Source organism: Alligator mississippiensis, chromosome 4 (assembly GCF_030867095.1).
Source record: "Alligator mississippiensis isolate rAllMis1 chromosome 4, rAllMis1, whole genome shotgun sequence".
Classification (NCBI taxonomy): Eukaryota; Metazoa; Chordata; order Crocodylia; family Alligatoridae; genus Alligator; species Alligator mississippiensis.
Window position 1 is genome coordinate 47,971,485 of NC_081827.1, and position 23,963 is coordinate 47,995,447.

The window sequence follows — 23,963 nt, forward strand, 5'->3', positions numbered from 1 at the left end:
TCCTCCCCAGTACCGCAGCCCAAGCCTCGCAGATGGCATCTTGGTGTTCACATCCTCTCCAGCCCCCACGCTGGGCCCCAGAATCAGCCAACCAGGACCCCTCTATGATCCCTCCAATCAGGCGGCCTCTCCTCCTTCATCCGGGCTACCTAGCCCCCCGAAGCCATTTTCCCCTCTCAGGTGTGGTCCCCCCAGGACCTTCGGCTACTAGCCCTGGCCCACCTCCAGGCCAGTCGGGACCCCAGGCCCCTGGCTCTTGGGCATCCCTCGCAGTGGGCCTCTGGCCCTTTTGACCCTTCTGGTCCTGGCCCCAGCATGGGCCAGTCGAGGGTACTCTCTTGTTCAGGCTCAGTCTCTAGCCCCTCACTCTCTCCAGGGTCCGCCCTCTGGGCCCCTCAAACAAACAGGGTTACCCACCCGGTGGTGGGGACAAAGGGTTAAGGTGCCCCAACCCGCCTTTCACCAAGGTGGTAACTGGCCTGGCATTTCCTGGGGGCTCCCTCACCACTGAGAGCCCCACCAGGCCACCCACTCCCAGCAGGGTGCAGTTTTAGGTCATGCCCAGGACCAGGACCAGGAGCCTCCGTAGCATCCCCTGCAGCTCCTCCCTTATCTCCAGATTGTTCTCAGCAGCCCTCCAGCCAGGCAATGTTGCTGCCTGGCCTCCAGCAGCTGAACTGCCCTGTTTATATAGGCAGCCCTTAACTCCCAAAATGGCTGCCCTTGTCAGGCACCTGGTGGCTGCCAGCTCCAGGCCCTTAAAGTGGCAGGCACACACAGTGCCCTGCCACAGGAGGATATAAGGGGAGGTGGATTTGCTGTGGAATAGGGCCTGAGGGTGTGGGGGGGAGAGAGAGAGGAATGGGGCCAAAGAACTAAGATTTAAGTAGGGGAAGCATGGAGAACATCAAAAAAACTAGAGAGAGGAAGGACACAGAACTTGAAGAGAAGAAAAATTGAGGCAGCAGTCAGAAAGATACAAGAAGCAAGGAGAAGGGGGAAAGAGCATACAAGGAAATGGGTGAGAGAAATGAAGGGAAAGCAGAAGTAAGAGATCTCAGCTGCAAAACAAAAAAAGGCAAAAACTAGAGTAAAGTTTGAAATTATGAGTTAAATGCCTTCCTAACCATCATCTGCCAGCCAATCAGCAGACAACTCACCTTTAAAAAAAACAAAAGCTGTCCCCCAAAGTTACTTAGCTGGCTCAAGGTTCAACAGAACCATTTTCTAGGATGTCATACAACTCATCAACTAGAATATTGAGTCAGTCTATAGAGGCTTAGGTAAGATGTGACTTTTTTTTTAGTTCCCCTTTTATTATTTTAGAAATTAAAAAGTAAGCCTAAGACCACTCCATAAATGAAAAATGTTGGACCTTCCTGCACCTCTATGGATTGATTCAAAACCAAAATAATAAATAAATAAAAATAATAAATAAATAATAAATAACATGTAATAATGAATTGTTTTCTTATTTAAACCAATATTTGGTGTACAGATGTACTTAAAACACTAGGCAATATATACTTTGAAGGAGACACCAAACAGTATAGTTTTGTTAGAGACACCATAGATGGCCCAGTATTGCTACTTATATATGAGAAGATAACTGGTTTCACTTGGAGTGACCAGAATTGTTCATTTAAAATCAAATGCAATGATGAAACATTTTCCTGTTTTATTTTTGGTTCTCATGGTATCTGATTAGAGATTCACAAATCTTAGGGGCATGCTTAGCCCTACTACAAAATGTGCATTTAGGAAGTTCTTTAAATAGATAATTCCATAGAAAAAGTTTAACCTTTTAAGGCCTCAAATATCTAAAATATTCTAAAAATACAGGAAACCGCATTTACTACTCAAACACATTCTATAACACCCACCCCTGCCATTGCTCTCCTAAAAGCCCTATTCCTTCCAGACAAAGTTGTTTGGGTTAATGTGATATATTTTATTAGACCAACTCAAATGTAGTAAGAGATGTCAGATTTACCCAAAAAACCTTGTCTGCCTGTCCTTAGACCAACACAGCTACAACCTATACCCATTCCTTCCAGAGCTTTCACACATGTTCAATTTTACCCCTGGAAGTGGCCTTGTTAAAGTCAATGGACTTACTGATATGTATAGGTACTTGCAGAATAAATACTTAGTTTTGCCCCTTCTGTTTCGTCATTCTACAGTTTATTTATCTGAGACCCCTTAGGCGTGGAGATCTAGAATCAAGAGATGGTAATCCAGACTCTAAGCATAAATCCTACTCAGGTTTAAGTCAAAAGGTATTATCATTATACATCTCCCCCACAGGCAACAAGATAGTGATGTGGAAGAACTGAATGGAGTTGGGGAAAGATTCACAGTTAGGGATACAAACTAGAAATGAGGAGTTCTGGGTCTGATCTGGAACCAGAAAGACAATAGCTAGTTCAAATTCAAAGCACTGAATTCACAACCTGCCTCTGTAATTTGCCTTAAAGTTGCCTGAGAGAAGCATGAGATTTGTGGAGTAGGAATAGTAGCATTCTAAGGTGTGGCAGGAAGCCTTCTACAAAGGTTCATTATTGCTAATCCTAGGATGGATTAGCTACAGAACTTTTTTGCAGTGGAATACAAATCCAGTACAATGCTCAGGACTTGGCCTAGAAAAAGAAGTGGTAATAAAAAATACTGAGAATTGGGTCATAGAATCATAGACCTTGAAAGGTCAGCTAGTTTATCCTTTTGCATGTTTGGTCCATATCCTTCTTGAAGTGCAATACCCAAATCTGTATGCAGTACTCCAGTTAAGGTTACCAGTACTGAGTAGTAGACTAGAAGGATTACTTTCTATGTCCTACATGTGACATTCCCATTTATATCTCCCAGTGTAGCGGTTAGTGTTTGTGTCTTTTTTGCAACAATGTAAAATTATTGACTCAGGTTAAGTTTGTGATCCAACATAACTCCCTGACCCTTCTCTGTCAAACTGCAGCCTAGCCATTCATTCCTTATTTTGTATTTGTATGGCTGTACAAAGTACGCTATAACAGTTTAAGTGTGGTTTTGTAATGTGTTGTGTACCCATCTTGCAGTATTTTAATCTAGACCATATTTCCCTAGCTTGCTTCAGGGGATATCATGTGAGACAGTATCAAAAGCCTAACTAAAATCAAGGTAGAACAGATCTACTGTTTCTCCCCAGTACATAAGGCCTGTTATTCTGTCATAGAAGGAAATAAAATTAGTTTAAATTGACTTGTTCTTAACAAATCTATGTTTGTTGTTACTTAGCACTTTTTTAATCTCCTAGGTACATTATAGTTTGTTTAACTATTTATTCCCGTATCTGTCTAGAAATTAGAATTAGGTTGATCTGTACATATAATTCTCTGGTCTTCTTTTTTGTTTGCCTTTTACTTGTCTTCTGGAATCTCACTCATCATGAAATACCAAGTCAAAGTGTTTAATACCTTTCTTACTTAAGTCTTCACTAAAATACATTATGTGTGATCAGATGACTAACATACTTGGAAAGATGGAGCTAAGAACTGAGGCTAGGACAGGGAAAGAACGTTAGGAACTGTTTAAACATAATCAATATTTTCAAATCATCTGGGCCTGATAAACTTTATTGTAGAATACTTAGAGGATTGACTGAAGTAATGTCAGACCCATCAGTGCAAATATGGCACCTACCTTTAAAAAAGCTACGAAGGAGGAATAAGCAAGTATTCATTAGCACACTAACTCTTTCCTTGGACTTCCTTCTACTACTAAAGTAATAATAGAATGTTTTCTTGTTACTTTTTTGTCCCTTACAAGTTTTATCTCCGTGTGCCTTGGCCTTTCTGATTTTTTTCCTCCATCAGGGTTTCCCGTCTTTAAGTAAGCTCAAAATTATGTCCAACCCTACTTCTGGTCCAAGCCCATCTAGGTAGGGCTCATAACTCCACATTAGTATTGGGGTCACAACTGCTAGTTTGGGAACTGCTGCTCTATATGCTCATACTATTACATTAGTAATTTGGCCTAATTCCTGCTATTTATACAATTATTTCCTGAGTTTCAGATCACTGAATAGCTTATAATGTAACCAAATTGGTTTCATACTACATTTCTTGCCTTTCTAGAACAATGGGATAATTATCTTTTGTGACCATAATATCACTTAAGAAACTACCAATTCTGGTGAACTCCTTTTTCTCTTATACTGTATTTGATTCCCACAGAGTCTTTCCTCCCAGTTCCCTGTGTTCACTGATGTCTGCTTTCACAAAATCCATTGTATTTATTCTGCTATTCTCCTTCATTTCCTAAGGCTCATGAACTCCTTTTAGGATTGTTGTCACCCAAGTTGTCATCTACCTTCACTAGATCCCCCCTATTGGTCAAAATCAAATCTAGAAGAGCCTCCCCTTTAATTGATTTGCATCAAAAAATCTACATCCATATATCAAAAGTACTTGTTAGATTATGCCCTGCTGTATTGCCACATTTTCTTACCCCCTACACACAACTTTTCCCCAAAAATCAACCCCCCCAAACTAGGTTGTATAAATGGGGAAGCCAATTTTTTGGCCCAGAATAGAAACACACCAATTTAAGTTAACTGGGCTTAATTTCATAGCCATTAGGGCTGGAAGGGACCTCAGAAGATCATTGAGTCCAGCCCCCTACCCCAGGGGCAGGAAGTTAGCTGGGGTCATAGGATCCCAGCAAGATAAGCATTCAAATGTGTCTTGAAGGCGTTCAAAGTGGGTGCTTGAACTGCCTCTGGCGGCAGTCTATTCCAAACCTTGGGGACTCAGACAGTAAAGAAGTTCTTCCTTATGTCCAGCCTGAAACGGTCATGGAGGAGTTTGTGGCCACTTGACCTTGTCATCCCTTGGAGCACTTTGGTTCCCCCAGATCCTGGTGAGCACCCCTGAAAACTTATAGGTGGCCACCAGATCACCCCTGAGCCTGCACTTTTCCAGGCTGAAGAGTCCCATGGCTCTCAGCCTCTCTTCATAAGGTTTGCTTTCCTGACCTCTGATCATGTGCCTGGCTCTCCTCTGGACTCTCTCAAGCTTCTCCACATCCTTTTTGAATTGTGGAGCCCAAAACTGAATACAGTACTCTAGCTGCGGCCTCACCAAGGCCAAATACAATGGAAGAATGACATCGTGGGATTTGCCTGAGAAGCATCTATAGATGCAAGCCAGCATTTTGCTCGCTTAACTAGCTGCAGCATCATATTAAAGGCTCATGTTCATTTTGTGGTCAATCATGACCCCCAAGTCCCTTTCATCTGTAGTGCTAGCCAGCATAGCACTGTCAAGCCTATAAGCCTGCTGTGTGTTTTTCTTCCCAAGGTGGAGAACCTTGCATTTTTCAGTGTTAAACACCATCAGGTTCTCATCTGCCCATTTCTTGAGTCTGTCAAGGTCAGCCTGGATCACTGTCCTGTCCTCACATGTGGATGCTTTACCCCAGAGTTTGATGTCGTCAGTGAACTTGGCCAGTCCGCTTCTGACACCAATGTTCACATCATTAATGAAGATGTTGATTAGTATAGGCCCAACAATTAATGACTAATTGTTCTTCATTACACAGATGTTAATATTTGTTAAAAAACCTTTTTAGTGGCCCTGATGTTCCACCAATTAAGTTACCTTTTCTGGCAATTTTGCTGGTACTCCTGGCTTCTCGTCTCCTATTTCACAGCCTTTGAGACCTTCTTAGCTCCATCCCTGTTCTCTCCGACCATCTCTGAAAAGATCTTTTTTTCTTCATTTTTCCTTCCCAAAAACTAGATTCATATATTATTTAAAAAATACATTATTTTTCCACAAGATGTGTGGGTGGTTAAATACTTTGATTACTTACGAAGTTTTGCACTTTGTTTAATTCAGTGAACTGATAAAAGAAAATGTCATCCTTCTGATATGACTGTTTCCTAGTCTATAATAGACCTCTACTTTGTTCTCTTTCCTTTTCCCAAAGACTTCCAACATTTTTGTTCCAGCTACATTCTGGATGTTAGAGCAAGCATATCCATCCTTGGTATACAAGGCAACTGTCCTTAAAGTAGTGTGGTTTAGTGGGTAAGATACTGGACTGGTAATCAGAAGACCAATACTATATTCCCATTGTTTTTTTGTTGCTACTCTTTCAGCAACTTGCTGTGTATTCTCAGCAAATGACTTCACTGCTCCATGTTCTGTTTCCTTCTTGCCCTTTGTTTTTTTCTATTTAAACTGCAAGCATTTGGGGGCAGGGATTTTTTTTCCTAAGGTTTCTACAGTAGATCCAATCACAGCTGAGGCTTCTTAGAGCAGTTGTCATAATAACAATAAATAACAACAATGAACTGCTGTAAGACAGCAATTAGTCTTACCATATTCATAAGTGAGGTCCTTTTAACATCAATGCAACCACTCCATGAGTAAGGCAAGCAACTTCTAGGTTAGTTGTTGGCCTTTCATTATATTATTTTTATTGTGGGGGGAAAAAGGGAATAGGATTAGAAATTCCATTCCAGGACAGATCAGGATTCAGCAGACAGCAGAATATAATAACACCAAATCCTATCCACTTTACTCATGCAGGTTGTCCATTGATTTCAGTAGAACAGCTGTTTTTTTATCTACATTTTCCCCAAGTAATTAAAAAAACATTCATCCTTGTTGTACTAAAGTGTCTTTTAAAATAATATCAACATTTGTAATGTATTTTAATAGGTCTTCCTTGATATCAGACTATAAAAGGAACAGTATGTCTGTCAGTACTCCACTGTTTTAGAGAACAATAGCTGAATATTGGTGACAAAGAAGAACTGTCTAATTAGTCTACATTTTTCAAAGAATAATTGCCTGTCAACCAGTTAAACCATCTTTCTGGAAACACATTTCCCAGGGCAGCAATTGAAATTACAGGTATGTTCATGTGGATCCTTGATAATATAAATCTCTCTCAAAAGCTGTCCTGTTTCTATTGTTCCTTACAAAAATATATTTTTGTCACTATTTTCTATTTGAGGTAAAGACCATAAAATTAAGGGGAAAATATATTTAAAGGCTTTTTAAGTCTCTAGTAACAATACTATACAAATAATAAGTACAGTAGCTCTATTCAAATAACAAGGCCAATGACTTCTTTTATGGCATATGGTAAATGTTCCTCATTTGGAATTGTTTAAAACACTGCTGTTAGTTTTTCAAAAGACATAAGCCCATACATTAACTTTGGCATGAATAGAATACTGCAAGGTTGAAGAGTAAGGCGCTGAATATTAATGCTGTCACCCAGGTAAAGTTGGAAGTTATTTTTAGATCTTCCTTTTCAATTGTGCTTGGAAGGATAATGTATTCATTATCAAACCCTGTGGGACTTTTGCTAAGTAAAACTTACCCAGTCTGCAGTGTTAAAGGGGTAAAAGTACCTTAGAAAGCATAAAGCATATTTTAGGAAATATTTTCCAATACCTCACTATGTATCATGTCTGCTGATTCTAATGGTAATTATGCACCAGGGAAGGAACAGATCTGAAACTGGGATAAACAACTAAATTAGAGATGTCAGTTATCTGTTATGTTCAACTTACATTATTACCACACAGGAAATGAATCTAGTATGATGCAACCAGAAAGCTGCTAAGAATATCACAGAGAATTCCTGTTACTAAACACTGGCTTATATAGAAGGTTTGGTATGCTCATATGCCCATGCTCTATAATTTCAGTGTCATAGATTTCATAGACATTTGGGCTGGAAGGTACCCCAGAAGATCATCAAGTCCAGCCCCCTGCCCCAGGGGCAGGAAGTCAGCAAGGATCATAGGATCTCAGCAAGACAAGCATCCAAATGTGTCTTGAAGGCGATCAAAGTGGGTACTTGAATTGCCTCCAGCAGCAGCCTATTCCAAACCTTGGGGGTTCCGACAGTAAAGAAGTTCTTCCTTATGTCAGCCTGAATTGGTTGTGGTGGAGTTTGTGACCATTCGATCTTGTTATCCCTTGGGGCGCTCTGGTGAACAGACGTTCCCCCAGATCCTGATGAGCACCCCTGATAAACTTATAGGTGGCCACCAGATTACCCCTGAGCCTGCGCTTTCCCAGGCTGAAGAGTCCCATGGCTCTCAGCCTCTCATCATAAGATCTGTTTTCCTGACCTCTGATCATGCACATGGCTCTCCTCTGCACTCTCTAAAGCTTCTCCACATCCTTTTTGAAATGTGGAGCTCAAGACTGGACTCAGTACTCCAGCTGCAGCCTCACCAAGGCTGAGTACAATGGGAGAATGACGTCCCGGGATTTACTTCAGAAGCATCTATGGATGCAAGCCAATGTTTTGCTCGCTTTACTAGCCGCAGTATCACATTGAAGGCTCATGTTCATCTTGTGGTCAGTCATGACCCCCAAGTCATCCATAGTGCTAGCCAGCATAGCACTGCCAAGCCTATAAGCCTGCTGTGTGTTTTTCTTCCCAAGGTGGAGAACCTTGCATTTTTCAGTGTTGAACGCCATCAGGTTCTCATCCACCCATTTCATGAGCCTGTCAAGGTCTGCCTGGATAGCCCTCCTGTCCTCAAATGTGGATGCTTTACCCCAGAGTTTGGTGTCATCAGCAGACTTGGCCAGTCCACTTCTGACACCAATGTCCACATCATTAATGAAGATGTTAAAGAGTATAGACCCTAAGACAGAGCCTTGAGGGACCCCACTGGTGACCGCACACCAAGATGATTGGCTTCTGTCAACCACCACCTTCTGGGTCCTACCAATTCCCCATCCAGTAGATCATGGTGAGCTCAAGGCTGCAGTTAGCTAGTTTTGCCAAGAGGTGATCATGGGATACTACATGGAAGGCTTTTTTAAAGTCAAGATATATGACATCAATCTCTTCCCCCTTGTCCAGGTGATAGGTCACCTGGTCATAAAAGGAAATAAGATTGGTCAAAGAAGACCTACCTGCAACAAGCCCATGCTGGGTATCCCTACAGGATATTGCCTTCAGCAAATCTGTTAAGGATGGCCTCTTTGATAATCTTTTCCAAGACCTTCCCCAGGATAGAGGTCAGACTGGGCCTGTAGTTTGCCAAGTCTGCTTTCCTCCCTTTCTTGAAGATAGGCATGACATTGGCTTCCTTCCAAGCTTCAGGCACTTCACCAGAGCACCAGGAGTTCTCAAAGATCCATGCCAGGGGCTGAGCTATGATGCTAGCCAGCTCCTTGAGTACCCTGGGGTGTAAACCATCAGGGACGGCTGACTTGAAGGTATCCAGCCTGTCAAGGAATTCCTTCATGAGGTCAGCTTCAATGGAGGGCAAGGAATCTCCCTCACTCAGGCCTCCCTGACCCACAGTGGGCAGGGGTGTCCCATGGGACTAGTGAAAAATGTATGACACTTTATGTCATCTTTATGAATACCCAGGAAGACCCCTCTCTATTACTCGGTCTCTATTCTTGCAACTGTTTACAATCTGAGGAAAAAGGGTTTCAGATTCACAGACTTATTGACATTTGTATTACAAGGTGATTTAAATTATTTATCTCTCTTCAAAGTTCTTGCTATTATCACGATCATGCCTGCAGTGGGGTATATAGTAAAGTGTATTTAATATTTTACTAATAAAGAATGTCATTTTTACTAAGGTGTTTTTGACTTTTTACAATATTCAACTCCTCAATACATTCCACTTCTTAAACAGAAGTATGATTTATTTTACTTCTTCATTCTTCAGCACATCTTTGAAGAACAAAATTAACCATCATTTTCAAGGCAGTTGTAGAAACCAAGTTAAAAATAACAGTCCCTTTGGAAGCCCATGTTACAGACAGCTCATAACTACACGTGTACAGATGAAAACTAAGGTCTGTTTGGGTTCCCTGCCCTTTTCTGTTACTCTGTAATTCTGGAATTGTCCTCCAAGAATATTTCTGGCACTTAATCAGTGCAGGAAGAATGATGATTTTCTTTTGTTTTGCAGTACATAAAACATGTCACCATTTTCCCCTGCATTTGGGAGACAACAAGCAATTGTGAACATGACACAAATCATATCAGTAGAACACTGTACATTTTTAAAGATTTTTTTAAAGAGACTTGAAGATGTTTATCATAACAGATAAGCACAAAGTGCATAGAAATAATTAAATGGAATGAGAAAGGAGTGAACAACTAACACACTTTCCAATTCACTAAGTTCTGTACAATACTCAGTCATTATTTCGCTAACAGTTTGTGTGTCTGTATACGACAAGATGTCGTAGCATTGTACCATCTGCTATAAAGTATAATACTCCTGCAAGCATATGTGAGGTTCTGGTGAGTCTTGCCCATTAATTCATGTTTTTAATTTTGTTAACTGGAAATGCTGCAAGAAACTGGATTAACCTCCCCATCCCCCTGTTTTCATTCTGAATATCCACTATCAAAATGAACAGCCTGCAAATTAAAACATTATATTTAAAAAACGTTCAAAGCAAGTTCTTTACCACATTCCACTAGTAAAGCCTTACTAGAGATAGCTATCCATGCAATAAAAACACACTTAATTTGTCATTTTAAACTGAATTCTTCTAAAGGAATGTACAGCCAAACTTGTAAACTAGTATATTTTAAAGAAAGTGATTTGTAGACAAGTATACATTTGTACCACAATAGGAGCAAGTATCACCCAGTTAAACTGGTTTTAGCACTTTCACAGGAAGCAATTATTAATCTGGCTTGCTGCTAAGTGATGAGGAGACAGGTATCCTGTTGTCCTATGTGGCCCAGTGCCCTGGCATATGATAGAAGCCACTGTGGGAAATTGAGCCCAAAGTGCATGAAAGTCTCTGATCTTCATTTCATTGGCCATAAGACATAGAAACCGTATTGAGGTTTCTTGTGCCATTTCATATTGCATGAAGGTATGGGATGGGCATTTCCCCTTGACCCTGTTAAGCATGCAACAGCATCAAGTCCTAGCTGTATACACAGTGTCACATAATCATGACACTGAATCCACAACTACATCAGGTCCCTTGATCATACAAATGTGTGAGATGATTCCCTAGAACTCTATAAAGAAATGGAACTGTGACAATTAAAGTTATTTTAAAAAATTGTTTTTATATGAGCCAAGCAAGTAAAAGCTTTATAAAAAGTATGAAATGCCTTACAAAGAAAAAAGGGTTTAGGAGTGGAGGAAATTTACATTCAATTGGATGGAGTAGGGAAAGTATGCATGTGGGGAATTATAAATATTCCAAAAAACAAGGACAAAAATGTTAGGGTCTGGGAGGAAAAATAGAAATTTGTAAGGGAAGAAATCTTTTCTTTTTTTTTTTCCTGAGGCCTGGTATAGAAACAGTATAAATTTGGGGAGAAATGAAAATAAACATATATTTTCTTCTCAAAGAATAAACAGGAAATATATATTTAGAGTAATATACTTCAGTCCTGCAAAATGTTTCTAACAACTAATAAATATTTCAAATGAAGTTACTTAGTTTCAAATTTTCTAGTATTAGACCATTGCAAATCCTATATACCAGGAGTTTTCAACCTCTTTGCGTCAGTGTACCCCCGGCAGCCGGTCAAGAAGGAAGGAGTCCCCCAGCAGCCAGTCAATGAGCAGGGGCGGGTCTCCCAGCAGCCAACTGGTGTACCCACAGTTGAAAACCCTTGCTATATGCCATCTTCTACGTGACACAATGCTCCCTACCCCATCTCCATTTCCCAGATTATTCAAACACTGGAGGATGTGACAAAGGTCAATTCAACAGAAAGGCAGTAGAAGTGGCTGTGAGAGTCAGGGAAGATCCTTATAGATTTGCACTGTTTACTAGGACTCTGAGCCAGTGGAGTGGGCCAGCTACCTAGTGTAAGTCAGAGATATAATCACTGCAGAGCTTCCTTGGAAAAACTGGAAAGGCTTCCACCCAGATGCTTATTGCCCTGGCCCTGAATCTGTACTTCCTCTACAGCACTCATATCAACATCCTCTGAGTCATGCCTTGAGCTGACAACACAAGGTATGGACAGATATTTTTTGAAATGCTTCAAAACCTATTCCAATATGGAGCACTTCAAATGTGGACTGCTTCAGAGTTGTCCAGATATGCAAACCCCTCCCATTTGAAGCACTTCAAAATGGCCCTGGGTGCATGCTGTATTACAGCTCTGATGCTAAGGGGCTGGAGAAGGGGCACGCTTTTCAGGCCCATCTCTAGAAGCTTCTGAGTACTACTGAGTGGGGAGGAGAGAACCTATCAGTTTCTTGTCCCCCCTGGCTTGAATGGACCTGGAAATTTCACCTCAAGAGGAATTATCAGTTACAGAAATGGCAATGTCATCCCAGAAAGCCAGGATAGGATACCTATACCACAATCCCTGGCTGACCTGCACCAGGAGGTGCTGCCCCTCCTGTCCTGATGGTGCTGATATTCTGTGTGCAGGCAACTAGTGACATGCTCCTAAGGGTCTTCAGTGCTGTTCTGATATAAAAGAAAAATCCTTTAGGTTCCACAAGAGTGTGACGTGTCTTTGCCCCTTGCAGTAAATTGTCAAGATCACATGATATGTAAGTCCCATAACCCCAAAGCAGTGGAGTTTGATATAAATCAGAGGCTCTTCAGAGCACTGGGAAGGAGTATAACACACTATGGGATCTTGGAGGTCTGACTAATTCTGAAACCTGCTCTGTTGTATGGTGCAAGGTGCTTCAAAGTTATTCTGATTTTTATGGGATCATTTTGAGGGGATTTTGAGGATCTGTGTACATCTATATCATCACTCTTTGGAATATTTATGTTGGATCTGTCTGTACCCAAAGCACAGTTTGATGTTCTCAAAACCGGTAAGTACCCTGGACAGCTCCACCTAAACTACAGGCCTTATGCCAGCATTTTTCAAACTTTTTGAGCTGAGCCCCCCTTTGAGTTACAATTTTGTTCATGAGCCTCCGCCACCCTGCCACCCCCTCTGTCTCCCCCACCTCACCCCAGAGGAGCAGCACAGCTAAGGACTGGGCACCCCTCATCCTAGCAGCTCCTGCAGCTCAGCTCAGCTCGGCAGGGCAGTCTCCACCCACCATGGCTCAAGTGCCCCCTACTTTGGCCCAAATGCAGCTCTAAGCTGTACACCCACCACACGGGGCTCCCAGAGGCACAGCATCCCGCTAGTGGAATCTGCCTGGGGCTCCCTGCTCCCACATTCCCCCATGAGGCTGCAGCAGAGCCAGCTCCTTGCAAACTTCTTGCCCATGCCCCCCTGCGCTGCACCACCCCCGACATTCCTTCATGCCCCCCAGGGGGCCATGCCCCACAGGTTGAAAACTGTTGTCTTATGCTGTGAGCCACACACATGCTGATATGTGTTAGTGCTAGCCTGAGTTTGGAGCAGTCACACTGCAGGCCAGCAGGGGCCTGAGGACTGAAAGGTAAGGATTCTCCACTCTTTCCTTCCACACTTCCCTCCTGACCCCCAAGGCACCCCCATTTCACCTCTAGGGCTCTCCTCATGCCCCTGTTAGTGCCACCCTGCATCCCCACTACCCCTGCAGCATTACTTACCTGTGGCTTCCTGTGCTATCTATCCCAAGAAAGCATGCAGGGAAGGGCTAACCTGTCTGTTTGGTTACTGATGTTGCTGGGTTGCTGCTTTTCTACACCAGACAGCAGCAGCAGTGGCGGTGGCCAGGCATGCAGTTTAGCACTTCCCTGTCTGCTTCCTCAGGACAGACAGTGCAGGCAGCCACAAATAAGCAGGGGGTGGGGTGGGAGGCATTGAGCAGGGATCTGAGGAGGTGGGAGGTAGTTCATAGATTCATAGATTGTAGAGTCGGAAGGGACCACAATGGATCATCGTGTCTGACTCCCTGCCCCTGGCAGGAAAGAGAACCAAGGTCAGATGACCCCAGCCAGGTGACTATCTAGCCTCCTCTTGAAGACCTCCAAGCTAGGTGATAGCACCACCTCTCTTGGAAGCCCATTCCAGATCCTGGCCACCCTTACTGTGAAAAATTTCTTCCTAATATCTAACCTAAATCCACTCTCAACTAGTTTACACCCGTTATTCCTAGTCACTCCCTGGGGCGCCTTAGTAAACAGTGCTTCCCCTATTCCCCGTTGACCTCCCCTAATAAATTTATAGGTGGCTCTCTCAACCTCCCCCCAGTAGGGTCTATCACGAAGGCCACTAATCATGTGAGTGGCTCTCCTCTGGACCCTTTCAAGATTCCCGCATCCCTTTTGAAGTGTGGTGCCCAAAACTGGACACAGTACTCCAACTGTGGCCTGACCAGTGCCACATAGAGGGGGAGCATCACCTCCTTTGTTCTATTAATCATGCACCCGCTAATGCATGACAAGGTGTGATTGGTCTTGTTGATGGCCTTATCACACTGCCAGCTCATGTTCATCTTGGAGTCAATTATGACTCCAAGATCCCTCTCTGCCTCCGAGCTGCTGAGAAGGACACTCCTGAACCTATAGGTCTGCTGGGGGTTCCTCCTTCCCAGGTGGAGTACCTTACATTTATCTTTATTAAATTGCATCCTATTTCTCTCTCTGCCCATTGATCCAATCTGTCCAGGTCAGCCTGAATCTGCTCCCTGCCCTCTGGTGTACTAACTTTGCCCCATAACTTGGTATCATCAGCGAACTTGGAGAGGGTGTTCTTCATGCCCTCACCCAAATTGCTGATGAAGATATTGAATAATATCGGTCTGAGGACCGAACCCTGCGGGACCCCACTGCCTGCCTCTCTCCAGGCCGAGAAGGAACCATCCACCACCACTCTCTGGGTGCGGTCCCTAAGCCAGTTGGCCACCCACCTGACTGTGTATGTGTCCACTCCACAGTCTGCTAGCTTCCCAATGAGTTATGAGGCAAAGTTAGTATATCGGAGGGCAGGGAACAGATTCAGGCTGACCTAGTTGGCCTGATCTGGGTTAGCAGGGAATGGGGGATGGTTGGGTGTTTACACTAAGGCAGGGGTCAGCAACATATGGCACACATGCCAAAGGTTGTATGCGGCATGGTTTTGATTGGTACACAAACTACTTCCCACCCAAGGGGCCAAAAGAGTCATGCCCAGATCGAGCAGCATGTGGCCGCCCAGGAACAGCCTTGTGCTGCTGCCGACCCCAGTAGAAGAGACTTGCCACCGCCAGACCCCAGCTTGGGAACACCCTTGCCACGCCGCTGACCCCAGCCGGGTAAGAGCCCCTGGCCCCAACCCTGCTCAAGCCCCAGACCCAGCCCAGCACCACCACTGGCCCCAGCCCCATGCCAGCACTGCCAATGGCCCCAGCCTGGTGGCTTCACTGGGCTGAGGCAGGTGGTGACAGTGGCTGGAGCTGGGCCCACCAGCAGCACATGGCTGGAGCTGTCTGCATCACTGGGATGGGGCCGGGGCCCATGCAGGTCCACAGCCCCAGCCCCATCTCAACATTCCTGATGGCCCCAGCCTGGCAGTGGCACTGGGCTGGGACTGGCAGTGGCAGCAGTGGTGAAGGCTGGAGCCAGGCCTGCTGGCAGCATGTGGCCAGGGCCATCGGCAGCGCTGGGATAGGGCCAAGGCCAGGGCCTGTGCAGGTCCACATCCCCAGCCCTGCATGGCCCCTCGCCACAGCCCTGGCCAGTAGTAGTACTGGGTTGGGGCCTGTGGCGGTGGTGCCAGCTGGGACTGGACCCACCAGCAGCAGCGGGGCCAGGCCCAGGACTGGGGCCAGCCACAGCAGTGGTGCCAGCTGGGGCTGTGGGTGGCTGGGGCCAGGGCCAGTGGTGGTGCTAGGCTGGGTCTGGGGCCCAAGCAGTGTTGGGGCCAAGGGCTCTTACCTGGCTGGGGTCAGCAGCATGGCAAGGTTGTTCACGGGCTGGGGTCTGGCGGTGGCAAGTCTCTTTTGCTGGGGTCAGCGGTAGTACAAGGCTGTTCCTGGGCAGCCACATGCTGCTCAATCTGGGCACGGCTATTCCTGCCCCTTGGGGCGGGAAGTAGTCTTCATGCCAAACAAAACCATGCTGCATGCCACCTTCAGCATGCATGCCACAGGTTGCCCACCCACCCCTGGTCTAGGGGTTAAGAGCTCCAGGAGCTGCCCAAAATGACCTTGTAATAAGGCCCTATGTGTGTGTTTCACCTAGCATACAAGCTGCCACTGACAACCTTCAGTTTTTTGTAACAGATTTATAAGGGCTTCCAACTTGGTCCCAGGCAACATCTATATATACAGAGATGGAGTTATAGATGGCCTGGTCTTGCACATTTCTTCAAAGAGCATGCTGAATTGCATTTGCCATCAGAGAGCAATGAAGCCAAGGAGCACTTTTTGAGCCCACAGGGCTCAAAAGTGTAGCATGCTTAGGCCCGAGGGTGCCATCCTGCACTTGAATATGGAAGCATCACAGGTGCTCTCTAGCTGGAAGGCTGGCTAGAGAGTAGGCCTTGCGGAGTGCTTGTCATGCTCAGATTGCCATCTGAATTGTATCAGACTCTCCCATCTGGATTGAATCATTACTGACTTTGGTTTGGTGTTCCTCCTATTGGATTCTCATTTCTGGTAAGGTATTGTTATAAACCTGTTGCTTGTTCCTAGTTCTGTAGTCCTAGTTCTGTACCATCATGACATTGTGCAACTTTAAATTGTTATAGTTTTCTACTTCCTCTTTTCTTTCCTTTTGTTGTTTAATAAATCCTTGTTCTCTTTTATCTTTTCCCTCCTTCTCCTGACAAATCTTACTCCACAAATAAAACGGAGGTAGGCATGTACTCTGGCACTGTCAAACATTTAGTGCTGGTCACCTCAGCTTACACTATTAACCCATTGTCCACCCCTTTCCAGACCTGATATTGGGGCTTCAGCCTCTCCACAAACACAGGTTCAACATATATACTATATATAAAACATATAGTAAGGATCTATTTACATTGTACCCTGTAAAAATCTTTTGTGAAAAACTTCTATTACAACCAAAACTGGAATATCATACGACGTATCTTAATGATAATGAATGAAGTTTAAAAAATAAAAGGTTATCTGTAGTTAGTATTAGTTGGTCTTCAGTTCTAACTGATATCTCTAAAACAATTCTGTATTAACAGATAAAACAATTAGCCCCGCCATTTGCATTTTGTTCCCTGAATTTTCAGGCCACTGTAATTTCCATTTAAAATGTATTTAACTTCAGATGATGAATAGGAATATCAAAACCACTTCACATTGAAATCAATATAGGCACTTTATCAATGGCCTCAATGCAATCACTGGGCACATCCACACAAGCACACACATGCGTCTTGTAGCATCTCAAAGCCCTTTGAGACGCTGCAAGAAGCACATGTGGAAAAGAAAAAATGTTCCCTGTGCTGCAAATTTGCAGCATAGGGGCAAAATTAGACCCCTGGAGGGGTCAAAAAAAAATCACGGGAGAAGAAAGCAGAGCAGGGTACAGTCTCCCACCAAGCTCTGAGGCAACCAGAGGCTCGGTACTCCACAGAGACACTCTGGTAACCAGCCGTGCAAGACAGGCAGCATGCCAGCCACAGGGAGCTGGACCCAGACCCCTGCCAGTAAGTAGGGCGTGGAGGGACTGGAGGGGGAGAGGGGACCATGGGGGTCCCACCCACTCCCTAAGCCCCCCAGATTGCTGCCCCACCCTGACCCATCCTCTGTACACTCCCCCAGACCCTCTGATGACTGCCCTGCCCAGTCCCATCCCCCACCTGTCCCCTGAGTGCCCCCCGATTGCTGCCCCACCTGGCCTCATCCCCTGCCTGCCTCCTAAGCCCCCACTATCACTTCCCCACCCAGACCCAACCCCCATCCACTCCCCCAGCCCCCCAATCACTGCCCCGCCTTGCCCCATACCCCGCATGGACCCCAACCCCCCCTGATCACTGCCCCACCTGGCTCCATCCCTGGCCCCCTCCCCCAGCTCCCCGATTGCTGACCCACTCATCCCCATCCCCTGCCTGCCTTCTGAGCCTCTCAATCACTGCCCACCCAGCCCCACCCCCTGCCTGCTTCCCCGCCCCCCGATCACTGCCCCACCCAGCCCAGCCCAGCCCAGCCCAATCCCCTACCTGCTTCAGCAGTCCAGCTGGCATAAGGGGTAATGTCCCCAGGTACCAATTGGCTGGGCCCCAAAAGCTCCTGAGAGCTAGTAGCCCTGAGCTACTTCCCAGGGCAGCTTTTTATACTGCTGGGGCCAGGACAGAGCAGCTTTTTATACTGCTGGGGACAGCACAGGTGCTGGCCCCAGGCTCTAGCACCCCCTGGCTGCAGATCCAGGAGCCAGGCAGGGTTATTTTGCCCCAAATGGCACAATTTGCCCCACACCAAAGTACACGTCTGGGCACATGTGCCGAGGCAAAAAGCCCTGTCTCAAATTTGCACCACTTCTATTTGAGCTGCTGCAAGAGCACGTGCTTGCACGTGTGGACATTTACAATTAGGCCAGTGATGGAGTCTTTTAAAAATTTCACCCCATAATTTACTCTGGTAATCTGAAGTGTTTTTTATACTTTTCATCTTTCAAGCCACTCCAATGGGTGGACAGGAAAAGGATAGAATTATTTTTAGTTATGGTCTTTCATTTTGGGGGAGACAATCTGCTGCCTGCATTGAATCTGTGTCCTGTCATCAGCTACAACACCAAACATTTTCTGTTTGTGCTGAAAAAGAGGCTGTTTTTGGTCCCATGTTCATTCAGTGATAAACATATACATAAAAATAACTTTATCATGCTCGAAATACCACAGTTATGGGTGTTGCAAGAAAGGTGCTGCAAAATTCCTTCCAGATTCATTGTATATTATTGTTAATCCCTCTGACCTTTCACTGTTTGCCTGTTTTTCTTGAAATCAAATTTACTTCCTTTCCATGGTAATCCTCATCAAACTACATTCAATTAACCCTACGCTAAGAGCATATCATGGTCATGATCACAATTTTTGCTTTATGAAAGTGTTACCAAAGCACTATCTGATAGCCTTGCTAGATTCAAGGCTGTGTCAGCTTCTTTTATAGACACCATACTTAATTTGCATTAGACTGAAATCTATCACTTAAGTTCCCTCCATTATTTAGTAGAATTACAATTCTATGGAAAAAGCTGCCTATTCAGACAGTTATCAACACAGAGGCCTGGAAGTGAAGTGAAGAGGCCTCTGAAGTGAAGGGGATTTTGTCCATGATGCATATAGTCAACCAGATATGTAAGATAACCATGGACAAATATATATTTATTGTCAAAGAAAATGGCATTACTATTTTATACTCCCTTTTTAAATACAACGTATTTAGATTGATAATACATGAAAAAAAAATGTGAGTTTATTTTATTGTCTTCCCCAGACTTGTAGGGTTCAGGTGTGAGCTGTATCTAGTTTTCTCTCTCTCTCTCTCTCTCTTTCTCTCTCTCTCTATCTTTGGCCCCTGAGAGACATTACACACAAGATGTGATTAACTGGTTAACCACACTTAAGTACTGACCAAGCCATATGTTCATTTAATTAATGGAGAGATAAAACAGGGAATAAGCCACAAAGTTATTGCACAAAATATGTAGTATGCCATAAATTGAATGTGTGGCCAATGCTCCCAGCTTTGGAAGCATACCAGCATGGTTCAAGACTCCAGTGCCCTCCAGAATCTGCGAGCTCCAGCCAGTAGATCAGGGACTGCAGCTGGGGGAATGCATGCTCCTATGCACTCTTGCAGCTAGGAGCTTGGGTCCCGTGTGTTCCCATAACTGAGAGCCTTGGTCAGTTGATTGAGGCTCCCAGAGCCCCTGGGTCCCCTATGCTCCCACAGCTGGGAGGCTAGATCAGATGGACAGGGCTTCCAGTGGGGAGAGTGCAGGGGAGCCGAGCTTTCTATTTACTTGAATCATAATCCCCGGTGCCCCCTGCACCACCAATATGACATAATTGGGATCTGGCACATGTGGCATGTCAGGAGGCACAGTTGTTGGGATCACACATCAGATCCCATTATGCCTTGCAAGTGACAGGCCTACATTTCTCTTTGACTAGAACCCTAAGATTAAACCCACAGTTGACAGAACTGCCAGGTTAGAGCGCTCTATTTCCCAATTATATTTTCCTTCAGCTAGTCCTCCTGGATATGAACCTTAATATAGGTCTCTCTCCAGAAGCTGTCACAGCTGGCAAATGAAGTGACCAAGAACAGCTTCTTCAAAACACAGTATAATCTACTACTCCATAGAAACATCACAGTAGACAGAAAAGAATTAAAGTAATTTTAGACCAGACTCCTGTTGTCTTACTTAATTTTGCCTTTCCTTACCAGTTTATTTAGATCCAAGTTGACCCTAGCATTCTTACCTTTGGGAGGTGAGACAGGCTGTTCTCCTACAACTGATACCTTTCTGACAGGCTAACCTTCCAATCAGCTTGCATGTGAGTCGTTCCCTAAGGTCACAAGCAGTCTTTTATTTATTTCAAAGTACCTTTGTTGAAGATTTCCTGAGATTTCTAGTAAGGTTCCAGACTCTGATCAAGCTGATATATGTATTTCTGCAGAGGAAGGTTGAGAGAATTTCTCCTATTATCCATTTATGCACCAGGTATTTGAATTCTATCTGCAGCACTGATTTGGGTTAATGCAGGTTTTAAGCATTAGTGACCTTTTAACCAGCAATACAACCACCACAAAACTTGTAAAAAACAGATAGCATTCATTTAAAAAATGTGGATACTTCTCAAATTTTTCACATGGGCTCTACTAGAAATATAATCACTAGATTTAGAAAAATAAAAAACCTACTAAAAGAATAATATTTTACTGTGAATGAGTGACCGAGTTATTTAAATTTGAAAAATTACTGCTAAGCAGTGCAATAGCTACATTTCATAACATTGTTTCTCTTTTCACCAACAAGATGATGAATACAATTATTGAGATTTCACTGAAACAGCCTTTGTTAAAAACTGTGTTCTAATACTTCCATTCATATCAAACCTCTTATCCTGAAAAATGTTAAAATAAAAGAGGCCAGATCCAAATGTTCTTATATACTATTTATTCCCATTATTCTGTCACTTCTTGGACAGATCTGCTATGTATTGCGGTACAAATTACTTAAAGAAACTCAGGATTTGTACCAACTCTTGGCAAACAGTACATCTAGTGGGTTGAGAAGTGGCACTAATCTGGGTGGCCACCTTCCCAGATGAGTACTCAAAGGTCAGCTATTGAGGCTAAAACATCGAAAGAGTTATGCACAGGTATCTGCATGTGTACTTGTCTACACACACAGGATTACAGGTCCAAGAAATAGAATCCCTATCTGTGCATAAGTGTCAACAATTCCATTTAGATGACTAACAAAAGTGCCATGTAGACAAATAAAAAGAAATAGAATTCCTCCCCTTGTGTATAGCTTATGCAGCCATTTGGGGTTTATGTACTCTACAAGCAAGAAAGCAGGTCTTCTGGTTAGGCAAATATACTCAGTCAGACACCGTTCTTTGTTGCATTCACTAAAGCTAATAGTGAAAGTGATAGCAGTACTTGGCCTACTGCATTTAATGTGACCAAATATATAATAACAAGATAGACTAGGCAGAAGGTACTTTTGCTGCTATGAACAATGAAAATAAATTGCATAGTGGTTTTGTATAACTTTAGAATGAGCCCTGGGCAGAATTTAGAGACTAAGTCATTTGTTCTGACTGCTATGCTCAGTATGTCTCCGTTATATCTAATAGTAAATAGCCTGTGTAATGTGATTCTGTTAGAACCCACTAAAAGTGGAATCTACTTTATCAAAGCAAAGTGCTTATTACTAGTCTGAAGTTAGAGTTATTGATTCTTGTTCTCAACAAAGACGTTATAAATCCTCAAATAACACTGAATTTTGCAGGTCACACCAGGCCCCTCTGAGGAAACAATTCATATACTTGCAGCCCCCATCAGAGTCTAATTTCTAGTAATAATCCTTCAGGCAGCAGGAGACAATAATGGAAAGCTGCATCCCACCAAAGAGATATTAGATGACACAAGGGCATAAGTACTCAGAAAAGCACAGGAAACATTACAATCATCCATTTTCATCTGGCAGGGGACTTCTGTAGTTGTTATATGTTACGCAATAATAATAATAATAATAATAATAAAGAAACACACAAGGGGAAAAAAGTTTTTTTGAAAAAGAGTAAATAGGAAAACCAGTACAGAGTCATATTATTAAAGGTATTTCTGGACTGAAGAGCAAATAGGCAGGACATTAATTTTTAAAGTTGTTTTTTATGTTGTTATTATATATTATTTCAATACAGATTGTGGGGGGGGGAGATTGTAAACATTTCAACAACAACAAAAAAGCTCAGGAGAGGATAGACAGAGAGAAACAATCCTTCTTAAAATAGGAACATCTGTGTAGTCCTGAGTTCTGAGACAATTATCTCACCACCAAGGACCATGTTAGCCTTTTATAGCTCCCAATCTAATTGAAAAGGTTTATCTTCCCACAAAGAAGGCAACCATCACTGCACTATTGTAGAGTGCACTTTTAGCCATTTCCTCCTCTGTTCATTTTTGGCTGCCATCCAATAGATCATAGCTAGCTGATGGGCTTGAGTACTCTGGAGTTTTTAGCCTATTCTTCAGGGACCTGGAGAGTGTACAATTTTACCTTTAAGTTGTATCATTAAGTAGAGAATAAGCCACGATGCATGTTGTGCTGTGTATCGTTGATGTGAAATATATGTTAATTACAAAGTTATTTCTTAGCTATGTCAGCAGAGATTCCTAATGGAGACATGATGTATGCTGTCAAAAGGGGTTTTCCTCTCCAAACAATATTAGTTAACCTAGCAAAAGACTTCTTACATTGTCATAGCTGTGTCCAAAATGCCAGCTGCAGTTGTGATCTTTTGAGATCCCTACTCAATATGCCTGTGCTGGCAAAACTATATAATGTGACACAGACCTTACTGTGCTAAGTATCACACGGGATAGGCCTTCAGTAAGGAATATATTCTGCTCTTAAAGCATGCCTCAGAATATTTATAACCCAGTGGGCATACCAGAGAATAATTTCTTCCTTTAAATGTGTCCATGTAGCTTCCATTGGTTTACTTAAGACATTCAGATAACTAAATGAGACATTCAGATAACTGAATGAAAAATCTTACCCAACAGTATTTGAATAAAACTATTTATTTCACCTGAAGAAGGACCAGTAAGGGCATGTCTACATGTGCTTTAACAAGCTTTAGTTAAATGCACATCAATTCTAGTACTTCCAGCTGTGTATAGACAAAATATGAGATGTGTGTGTACAACACTTTAAAGTGGGCTAAATGTTTTTGCACTGCTTTAATGGTGTTGGTGTTTGCACGCCTCGGCAGCGTATTGCGCATTAATTCCAGCCACTGTAGGAAATTCAATAGCGTAATGCGCTTTAAATGACTTGGGATGCAGCAAACTAAAACTCCTTTGAGTTTTAGTTTGCTGCCCCTACAGCCGCAGAGTGAAGCACCAGGCTTCGTCCAGCTCTGCAGCTCTGCAGAAAGCCCTGCAGGCATCCTGGCAGCAGCCCAGGAAAGCAGGCTGTGCCCAAGAAAAGCAGCAAGCCTGATCTCCACCCCCTCTGGTACCTGCCTGCCTGCCTGCCTGAGCTGCATGGAGGCCCAGTGCTTCCCTCTGCAGCTGCAGCGCCCCCAGAACCACCTAAGCTGGATGCCTGTGGGCAGGAGCCACCTGGGGGGGGGGTCACCACTGCTGCAGAGGTAAGAACCAGCCTCCCCCACCCCCTCCCAGCCCAGGAACTACTCCACCGAGAGGCAGGTAAGTCAGCGGGGTGTGTGCACAACGCAGAGGTTTAATCAGCCCTAAATTGAAGTGGTGTTTTTTAAAACCCACCACTTCAATTTAAGGCCCCTGTTTCATCTACACATGCCCTCCATTGTCAGGTACAGCAAAAGCTGTGTTAACCTGCATTTATTAGCCAGAAAACTCTATTAACTGGCATCTGAGGGACGTG